At 47.2% G+C, this 11,187-nt stretch overlaps 1 protein-coding gene across 3 annotated transcripts in view; it reads left to right on the top strand.

The window, feature by feature from the left end:
* Nucleotides 1-322: 322 nt before the first annotated feature.
* PLEKHM3 (pleckstrin homology domain containing M3) overlaps nt 323-11,187 on the top strand; it is a 128,987-nt gene continuing 118,122 nt past the window's right edge. For 2 of the 3 annotated variants that reach the window (XM_090044853.1, XM_090044852.1), the window contains exon 1: nt 323-1,867. The gene's annotated coding sequence lies outside the window, so the exon portion shown is untranslated. The remainder of the gene's footprint in view (nt 1,868-11,187) is intronic. The other variant, XM_090044854.1, reaches the window with a different exon arrangement.

The raw sequence follows: 11,187 nt of genomic DNA, 5'->3' as shown, positions 1-11,187 counted from the left end.
GATTTTGACTTGGGGAGGGGGTGGGGGTGATAATGTTTCTGTTGGGACTGCAATCTGAAGGGTCCTGGCTAGAGGGTCTTGTCTCTCCACTCAGGCAGACCAATCACCTATTTTTTTATGGTTCTATGAAAATCTACCTTAAAACAACCTGTTACAAATTCCATTTTCCAGTGAGAATGAGAAACGTAATATCACTATTGGAGACATTTAATTGAAGACAAGGCTTGTTTGGCATAAACATCCTTTTATATTAATACCAACTAGCAAATTATACAAAGATTATATATGATTGGTCTTCCTGGAGATCACAACTTCAATGAAGTGCCAAGCATGCCTCCAATGTTAAACAGAGCTGGTCAAAATATTTTGGAATTCAAAACTTCAGTGGAAATTTTTGTCCATATCTCAACATTTTACAAAAGTCCAATTCTCTGCTTCCTTTTTAAAAAAATTTTGACTAGTTCTGGTGCTGTACAAATAGTAAAAGTGAAATCAATAACAATAAAGTAAGTATCCTGTATCATGGCAGGTGACAGATCACATCTACAGTGAAACTCTTTTCAGGTTTTATATCATTCAGCACAGTGATCAAGTTGCTAACAGTCTGCCAGTTCTTAGGCATTTACAGTCATAAATGAGGCAATATGTGGTAATTCCCATTAAGCTGCATCTCCTGGAGTCATGTGAGTACCTGGGGATCTCAGTGATCATCAAAAAGGGTAAAATTATAGCCATCCTGTTTCCATGAGATATTATGAAAGCATGATTTGCAGGGGCTCAGAAAAGGAGGGGAGGAGCAAGAAATAAACAAAGAGATCCTCAAATCTGTTTTTATTTATTTTTAATTGGTTTTTGAATACGTAGGTTTGGTCAGATTCCTAATAATGCACCCTCTGGATGACCAGTGGAGTTGGTGGTATTGTCCATCATGAACTGAAAGTCTGTTTTGGGTGGCCAGTGGTTTTACATTTCACCTGTACACCCACAAGCCGAACCACCAGCTTGTCCAAGAAGCTCTAGTACAGTCAAAAAGCCCAAGGGGGAATCAACTCAACCTTTGCAGGTTAGTCTACACTGTGTAGATTGAACCAAATAAGCAAGTGAAGGGGCATTCACTTTTGGTTCTGGAAACGCAGCCACATGCCTGCAGCGGCCCAGGCCAGAAGCCAGGCAGACGCTAGAGCATGTCTCCCTGCTTGGCTGGAGCAGAGAGCTTGAAACTGGAGAAGTTCAACAAGCTGATTTAACCTAAATCAGCTCAGTCTGGTACTATATCCATCCAGGTTTATCATAAACGGGTTTCAGCCATTCTGAAAGCAGTTTACGCGCACTGAACTTCTGTTGGGTTCCAGATTTGAACCCGTTTCCGATGCCTTCCGCCAGCTTCTGCCCCCCGATGGTTTGCAGCGGGGGCCCTGGCAGCGGAGGTCAGAACCAGTGATGGCCGCACCTTGCAAGGGGAGCGCTCTGCTCTGCCTACAGATGAAAACTGAGGAGAAACCAGCCGCGGCCTTGCCCCACGTGTTCAAGCACTCACTCGGTAGCAGGTTGGCTCTTTCCAGAGAGCCGGAGGGGCCTTTTTTCAATGGCCTCACGACCCCTTTGCAGGCTGGCCGCCGTGCAATCCTTGCGCGCTTCTCCGGGCGCGAAAGCGACGTCTGCGGCGTGTGCCGCGCAAGGCCTCGCTCCAGCCGCAGGCGGGAACCTTGCTGTCGCGGGGTCTGTTTCCCCGGCTCGGCGGGGAAGGATTTGAGCGGGACGCGGCCGGGCCGGGCCGGGCCGGGCCGAGGGGGCGGCGCGGGGTAGGGATGCGCAGCGCCCGGGAGCGGCGGGGCCGGGCTGGGCCGGCGGGCGAGGCGGCGGCCAGGTAACGCCCCCCCGCCCCTCCTCCCCGGGCCGGGCAGCGCTTTCCAGCTGTGCACGCATCTGGGGGGCTGCAGCCTGCGCGGCGCCGGGGCCCTAGGGGGCTGGGGGCGAGATGCGCCGGGGCGGCGGCGGCGGCGGCGCAGCAGGGAGGTGCCCGGTGCGCAGACCCCGCCTGTCTGGGCCCGGCCCGAGGTAGGGAGCATCGTCCCCTGCTCGGTGCCTGCGTGCGTGTGTAAAGGTGTTGTGCGCACTTGTGTACAGGTGTGCCCACGTGTGTCCGCGCACTTGTGTACAGGTGTGCACATATGGGGGCGCATATATGTGTGTATGCAAGTGCGTGCGTACAGGTGGGCATGCGGGTGTGTGCGCGTGTGCGTACAAGTGTGTGCAGGTGTGTGCACATGTGTGTGTCCCATGTGTGCAGGTGCGAGTGCACGTGCAAGTGTGTGCACATGTGTGCAGGTGCGAGTGCACGTGCAAGTGCATGTGTACAGGTGCAAGTGCACATGCAAGTGTGTGCACGTGTGTACTGGTGTGCACATATGTGGGTACGTGTATGCAAGTGTGTGTATACAGGTGGGCACAAGTGTGTGCGTGCACATGCGTGTGCACTTGTGTACAGGTGTGCACGTGTGGGTGTGCACTTGTGTACAGGTGTGCGCATAGGTGGGCGCACATGTGTGTATGCAAGTGCGTGCGTACAGGTGGGCACACTTGTGTGCAGGTTTGGGCACGTGTGTGTCCGTGTGTGCAGGTGCGCGTGCGCATGCAAATGCATGTGTACAGGTGCGTGTGCAAGTATGTGCATGTGTGTACAGGTGCGCGTGCGCATGCAAGTGCGTGTGTACAGGTGCGTGTGCAAGTGTGTGCATGTGTGTACAAGTGGGCGCACATGGGTGTGTGCGCGGGTGCACAGGTGTGTGTTCCAGTGCACGTGCAAGGGTGCGTGCGTGTGTACAGGTGCACGTGCGCATGCAAGTGCGTGTGTACAGGTGCATGTGCAAGTGTGTGCACGTGTGTACAGGTGGGCGCACATGGGTGTGTGTGCAGGTGCACAGGTGTGTGTTCCAGTGCACATGCAAGGGTGCGTGTGTATGTACAGGTGGGTGTGTATGCCTGTGCACGCATGCATGTGTGTGCGCAAGTGCATGTGCAAGTCCATGCCCGCATGTGCTTGCACCTGTGCATACACACGTGTATACATGTGTACCCCAGTGTACACATGTGCATGCATGTGTATACACGCACGTGTTATATGTGTATATACCCCGAGTGCATATGCAAGTGTGTGTATGTGTGTATGATGTGGGTGCATCCTCATGCACATGTGTTAACGTGTTCAGCAGTGTGTGCGCATATCCATGTGTGTCTGCATGGGTGCATGGGTGTGTGCGGGCACATGTGCACATGCGTACATATGGGCATGCATGTGCATGTTCAGCTGTGCGTACATGAGTGTACACGTGTTGCGTGTTTGGAGGTGTATGCACTGCTGTACAACAGCACCACAACCCTCTGTTGGGGGTCAGCACATTCCAGTGGCCTGTTTTTCTTTTTGATAATAGTTTTTTCTTTGTTGTCATTTTTTTTTTTTAAAATGTCCCAGCACCCAAGACCCATTAAACAGAATCACTAACTGTAGGATGAAATCATCCCTGTAGGGTTACACCCAGGTATAAATCTCATAGGTAATACTATATGCTACAGTCACTAGCCTTGGGAAAGTAAGATAGAGATGAAATACCAAGCTGGCAAAAAGAATGAGTTGTATCTGATGTATTTACTGATCCTCAGAGAAAAGAGCTTTTAAAGTTGCGCTTTTGCACTGGTTTAGCTACGTGTTAAATGTTCCTGCAGTCTGAGCAGTCTCACTGAACTGAGTGCAACTGCTTGTGGTGCACAAGAGATGATGATATGTAAATTGTTGCAGGAGCAAGACCATGTCATTGCAACAACAGTAGCTTCAGTTATGTAGCACTGGGCTTTCCTGACATTCTTTCTAACACAGGATTGTGTATTTTTTAGAGCCCAGATTAAGAAATCTAGGAACCAAAAATGTAGGGGAAGATGCTACATAATGTAGCTGAAAGATCTAATTATTCCACAGAAGTCACCTACCTCTGTGGCCCTTATCACTGCAATGCCTGACAAACTTTGGCAGCCTAAGAAATAATATTGGATGTTGCATATAAATTAATCAGCTGTTACTGGATTTCTGCTGAGCCCTTGCAAAGATCACTTGAGAAAAAGGTGTAATTTACTGCAGTAAACCAGGAAGACTGATCTGTGTGGAGGGAATAGTGCAGTACTGTGGTGTTGTAACTAGTCTCCATGACTTGGCAGGTTTTCACAAGGTTGACATAATCTCAGAAGGGAGAAGGGTGGCTATGCAATTTTGTTGACGTTTAATATCATTTAGATGTTTTTCTCTAGGCAATAAGAAGTGTTTCACCGCAATAGCCCTGACAAATTGAAAAATCAGAATTTTTTTAAGAGATTTTTCTTAGTAAGTAGCATTTTTTGTAATAATTAGGTTTACATGAGCTTTGAGACCTCAGGTATCTTCTAAGGCAGTAGGGGACAACCTTTTTGGGAGACGTGCCACAAATGAGCCCTGCACCCTCCATAATTTCCACTTCAATCCCCTTCCCCTGCCCAATCTGCTGCTTTGCTCTTGGGTTCCTGCTTTGTGCTCCCTGTCCAATCTTCTGCTCCCTACCTTATCTGGCATTGGGCTGCCTGTCCCCTCCTTAATCTGCGACATGCCACACCCAGAAGCTGCTCATGCCATTTGGCCAGCTCTGGTCTACAGGGTGGTCCTTGAGTACCATCTATAGTGAAGAGAATTGTCTGGAGCCTAGATAATAAAGTAATAAAAAACAAAATTCTTTATGTTTCTATTGGATAACACTTTATCTAGAGAAGTCCCATAGTGTCTTGGGTCTGCCTGCAATCTCTGGGCCTGCCTGAAAGATGTTGAATGCCATACTTCTCAATGCTCTGTTCACATGTGTCGCTGTTGAAATGCACTTGTTGGATGAAAGTCGCGTCAGGAGGACACTTGTATGCAGTGCAGCAGCAGCAGCAGAATACCCCAAGTAGAAATTCAAGTATTCTCCATCCAGCAGAATTCTTGACCCAGCTCTTAGTGATATCTCAGTTTCTGCTTGGGAAGCAGCACTCATGCAAACTAGTGAATCTCTTTTTACTATTAAAAAAACAAACAAACAAGTTGGGATGTATGAAGGCCAGCTAAAAGATTTTCAACTCAGTTTCCATTTGGGGAAAAGTCTCATGCTATTTTCAGGGCTGTTTCTTACCCCTGACGCAGTGCTCAAGCAGGGAGAACAACGATCAGTAAAACCTTTTCATAGATTGTTTAGTTCTACAAATATTTTGTTTGTATTTAGCTGCCATAGAGGATATGCCAGCTTCCTCCACTTCCTGGACCAAGATAGTCTGGTTCAGGGTGGATTTAATTTGAATCATGATTTAAATCACTTGTCAGGATACTGATTTAATCCTTTTCTCCAAAAAGTGCATTCTTGTTGTTCAATATCCTTTATTCATTTAACTTCTTGAAACTTTGCAGTTTTAGAGAGAGGTAAGGGCTTGACTCTGTGTACACAAACTTGCAGAGAAACAAGAGGGCTGATAAATGAGAGAAAGCAGAGCTGATTACCTATCTCCATATACTGCTGTTAACAAGGATATTATCTCTGGAGACACAAATCCAGTTTGAGAACTGAAACTGCTACAGACCCCCACATCAAGGGGAAGAAATAGATTTGGGGCTCCTGAGGCAACTCTCGGAGACCATAAAAGCTAAAGAGGCGGTGGTCATGGGGGACCTAAACTACCCGGACATCTGTTGGGAGACACAGACAGCAAAGTCCCACCGCTCACGCAGATTTCTAACCTGTGTACAGGACCTCCACCTGATGTAGGAGGTACATGGTCCCACTAGGGGGAATGCCTTACTGGATCTGGTATTGGCAACAGGGGATGACATAGTAGGGGACCTACAGATCGGTAGCCATCTGGGGGACAGTGATCACCTAAAAATACAATTCAACATAAGGTGTCGAGTGGGTAAGGTAACTAGTAGGGTGAACATGCTGGACTTTAGGAAAGCTGATTTCAGTGAACTCAGGCGATTAGTGAAGGACGCACTGCAGAGTAGTAGTTTTGAAATGATGGGAGCCCAAGAAGGGTGGCTGTGCCTTAAGGAAACTATCCTTTGAGCAAAAGCGAGAAGATCCCCGTGAGAGGTAAAAGAGGGAAAGGGGCCAGGAGGCTTCCCTGGCTGACCAGAGAAATCCAGGGCAGACTAAGGGCCAAAAGGGGAGCACATAAAAAGTGGAAACAGGGAGAGATCACCAAAGAGGAATATACCTCTTCTGCTCGTGCTTGTAGGGAGGCAGTTAGACAGGCCAAAGCTACCATGGAGCTGAGGATGGCAACCCAAGTAAAAGACAATAAGAAATTGTTTTTTAAATATATAGGGAGTAAAAGGAAGGCCCAGGGAGGAATAGGACCTCTGCTAAATGGGCAGAAACAATTGGTGACGGACAGAGGGGACAAGGCTGAACTCAACGAGTTCTTCGCCTCAGTGTTCCTAAGCGAGAGGCATGACAAGTCTCTCACTGGGAGTGTAGGGAGGCAGCAGCAAGGCACCAGACTTCCATGCGTGGACCCTGAGGTGGTGCAGGGTCACTTGGAAGAACTGGATGCCTTTAAGTCGGCAGGCCTGGATGAGCTCCATCCGAGGGTACTGAAGGCACTGGCCGACATCATTGCAGAGCCACTGGCGGGAATATTTGAACGCTCGTGGCGCACGGGTCAAGTCCCGGAGGACTGGAAAAGGGCCAATGTGGTTCCCATTTTCAAGAAGGGGAGGAAGGAGGACCCGGGCAACTATAGGCCAGTTAGTCTCACCTCCATCCTTGGCAAAGTCTTTGAAAAAGTTATCAAGGCTCACATTTGTGAGAGCCCGGCAGGGCAAGTTATGCTGAGGGGAAACCAGCATGGGTTCGTGGCAGGCAGATCGTGCCTGACCAATCTAGTCTCTTTTTATGACCAGGTTACAAAACACCTCGACGCAGGAGGAGGGGTGGATGTCGTATACTTGGACTTCAGGAAGGCCTTTGATACGGTATCCCACCCCATACTGGTGAACAAGTTAAGGGGCTGTGACTTGGATGACTGCACAGTCCGGTGGGTGGAGAATTGGCTGGAGGGTCGCACCCAGAGAGTCGTGGTGGATGGGTTGGTTTCGACCTGGAAGGGTGTGGGCAGTGGGGTCCCGCAGGGCTCGGTCCTTGGACCGATACTCTTTAATGTCTTCATCAGCGACTTGGATGAGGGAGTGAAATGTACTCTGTCCAAGTTTGCAGATGACACTAAGCTATGGGGCGAAGTGGACACGCCGGAGGGCAGGGAGCAGCTGCAAGCAGACCTGGACAGGTTAGACAAGTGGGCAGAAAACAACAGAATGCAGTTCAACAAGGAGAAATGCAAAGTGCTGCATCTAGGGAGGAAAAATGTCCAGCACACCTACAGCCTAGGAAATGACCTGCTGGGTGGCACGGAAGTGGAAAGGAATCTTGGAGTCCTAGTGGACTCCAAGATGAACATGAGTCGGCAGTGTGACGAAACCATCAGAAAAGCCAATGGCACTTTATCGTGCATCAGCAGATGCATGACAAATAGGTCCAAGGAGGTGATACTTCCCCTCTATCGGGCGCTGGTCAGACCGCAGCTGGAGTACTGCATGCAATTCTGGGCGCTGCACTTCACGAAGGATGCGGATAATCTGGAGAGGGTCCAGAGAAGGGCCACTCGTATGGTTAAGGGCCTGCAGGCCAAGCCCTACGAGGAGAGACTAGAGAAACTGGACCTTTTCACCCTCCGCAAGAGAAGGTTGAGAGGCGACCTGGTGGCTGCCTATAAGTTCATCAGGGGGGCACAGAAGGGAATTGGTGAGTATTTATTCACCAAGGCCCCCCTGGGGGTTACAAGAAATAATGGCCACAAGCTAGAAGAGAGCAGATTTAGATTGGATATTAGGAGGAACTTCTTCACAGTTCGAGTGGCCAAGGTCTGGAACGGGCTCCCAAGGGAGGTGGTGCTCTCCCCTACCCTGGGGGTCTTCAAGCGAAGGCTAGATGTGTATCTAGCTGGGGTAATGTAGGCCCAGCACTCTTTCCTGCTTATGCAGGGGGTCGGACTCGATGATCTATTGAAGTCCCTTCCGACCCTAGCATCTATGAATCTATAAGCATCACAGAGATGCTTAATGGGATCTTCTAGACTGAGCACTGAGTCCCATTGGGTAAAGTGGTTTTCTTTAATCTTTACTAATGTATAGAGGAGCCTCTGGGCACCCCATAATATTGAGCCCCTAATATTAGTCCTTGGGCTGTTGTGACCTAATTATAACACTTTGCGAAAAAGGTTACATGAATATATTGACTCATATAGTATGTAATTAGAAATTACAATCCCTATTCCATGATAATATCTTTGTGCTTTAACATATCTTAAAACTATGTAGGTTGGGGTTTTTTAAGCATCTTAACAAAAAATAAAAAAATATGATTAAATCCAAAAAAACTGATTTAAATTTTAAAAATCAAGGGGGGGTGGTTATTTAAAAAAAAAATCGTTGATTTTTATCCACACTGGGCTGGTTGAGCAAAGGACCAGCCACAGCAAGCATCAGCCAGGGTTTGTTTTTTGTTTTTTTAAATGTTTGGTTCAGTCATTTATACCCAACTCCTGCAGGCTCAAGGATCCTTTTATTGATGAAACCCACAGCAGTGTCTGACTGACATCGTGTTATGGGACATACTTTTCTTTGTGCTGATCTCAAAAGTTCAGCCTGTTGCCTCCAGTTTGCCTGCCTGGCAAGATATACAGGGTTTTTAACAGTCAAAGTCAATGTGACAAAATGCGAGTCAAATGTATACACATGCACACACCCAATGCAAATAAAGTTATCATCACCAGGCTCCATTCACAATTGCCTCCAAAATAATGGGTTTGGAGAACAGAATGGCTCCAAGGACCCGTCTGAGCTACATGAGGCAAAAACCAAAGCCAACATCCCTGTTTTAACAGGCTTATGCCAGTTGTATATAGGTCCTAAGACTTATGGGTGGTCATGTATAGTGAACATTCATTAAGGCCCTAATTCAGAAAGGTGCTTAAACATCTTGCTGAAGTTATTGGGACTGTTCACATATTACAGGTCAGGAATGTGTTTAAGGAATGTGTTTAATTGTTGAATTAGCACCTAACTCGGGGTAGGCAAAATGTGGCCTGCGGCCTGGATGCAGTGCATTCTGTCCGGCCCAAGGGGCCCCTAAAAAGTGTAGAAAATTAATATTTAGCTGCCCCTGGCTGCCTGTCATGCAGCCCTTGATGGCTTGCCAGAACTCAGTAAGCAGCCCTCCGCCCAAAATAATTGCCCACCCCGACCTAACTGCTGAATGCTAAAACTCCAGCACAGCCCTTCCTGGCTTCACTGAGACTACTGCCATGTTTAAGTACCTGGATGCACTGGGAGCATAGACTGCCTCATGGGACATGACCCCATGAGAAGGAACATATGTTACCCCAGGGACAAGGAACAGTGGCACACCCTTGCACATCACCTTACCCTGGGTGGGGTAGGGGAGGCTGGGGCCAGCAACTGTACCTGCCCCAGTAGCCTTACCTGAGGGCCTTGGGGAGCTGCAGCAATACTGCAGCAGGACGCCTTACCAGCAGCTGGAGTGGCCAGGCTCTGGTTTTGGGTGGTGTGCACTGCCACCATATGCACTGCCACCATATGCACTGCCCCACTTTTTTAAGGCATATGGTTTTTTGACCCCAAGACAGGGTGGATTTGATTTAAATCAAATCAATTTATATCATGATTTAAGTCAGTGGGCAGGAAGCCTCTATTTAATCATTGTTTTCTATAAAAAGTGCATTTTAGTTGTTTGATATCCTTTATTCATTTGACTACTTGAAAGTTTGCACTTGGTGAGAAAGGTAAGGATTTGTCTGTGTGTACACAAACTCATAGAGAGACAAGAGGGCTGATGGGTAGGTAATCAGACAATATATTCATGTAACCTTTTTAAAAGTTTTATAAATAGGTCACAAGAGGCCATGGACTATATTAGAGGCCCAATCTTACAGGTTCTCGTCTCCATATACTGCTGTTAACAAGGATGTTATCCCTGGAGACAACAAACTCTCCCTATGCCTGAAAAAGAGTATTTGTGCCCAAAAACTTGCAAAAAAACAATTTTTCCAACTATTTAGTTGATCTAATACAAGATACGACATCTACCCAAAGAATCTTGTCTGCCTATGATCTCTGGAGACACAAATCCACAGTTTGAGAACTGAACCTAAGCATCACAGAGATGCTTAATGTGATCTTTTAGACTGAGCGCTGAGTCCCATTGGGTAGAGTGGTTTTCTTTAACCTTTACTAATCTATAGAGGAGCCTCTGGGAACCTGTAAGATTGGGCCTCTAATATAGTCCATGGCCTGTTGTGACTTGTTTATAAAACTTCTCAAAAGGTTACATTAATATATTGTCTCAAATAGTATATCATTAGAAGCTATAATCCCTATTCAATTATGTCTTTGAGCTTTAACATATCTTAAATTAAAACTGTTTTTATGTTATTTTAAAACATCTTAAAATATGATTAAATCAAAAATATGATTTAAATAAAATAATCTGTTGGGTATTTTTATTTCTTAAAAGAATCGAATATTTTTATCCACTCTGCCCCAGGATCTCCCGGGGTCAGCCCCCCCACCCTGCACTGCAAAGTAGCAGCGTGGGGAACACCTGTGTGTGGCGCTGCAGGTGAGTCTGTGGCGCTGCATATCACACATCTGCACTCGTCTGAGCACGCTCTCGATGTGTGTGGCTGTGGTGTTTGCATGCATATGGCAACATGAACCATACAGCATCTCTTCGGCAACACTGCCATTTCTTCTGTCTTTGTTCAGGCCCACTTCTCCATTCCTCAGTCCCAGCCCAGCCAGAGTAGTTTCCAACAGTTAATTACTGTAAAGGAGGAAATGATGCAAGCCCTCATTTCTTAAAGCATTCTTTGGCCAAGAGTTAAGTGTGTGTCAGATTGCTGCAGGGCAGAGTCAGCATGATATGGATCTCCAGAAAGCTGTACACAAATCAGTCCTGGGAAAGAATTTTTTCCCCAATCCTTGATCTCTCCACATCATATTTCCTCCTTCCCCTTCCTTGTCACTTCTTTTGGTACCTTGGGCTCACTGCAGTGTTGCTGTAT

Source organism: Crocodylus siamensis, chromosome 4 (genome assembly GCF_052110815.1).
Source record: "Crocodylus siamensis isolate JL-2025a chromosome 4, ASM5211081v1, whole genome shotgun sequence".
NCBI lineage: Eukaryota > Metazoa > Chordata > Crocodylia > Crocodylidae > Crocodylus > Crocodylus siamensis.
Note: the sequence above shows the minus strand (reverse complement) of the source record. Positions and strands in the feature narration are given on the sequence as shown.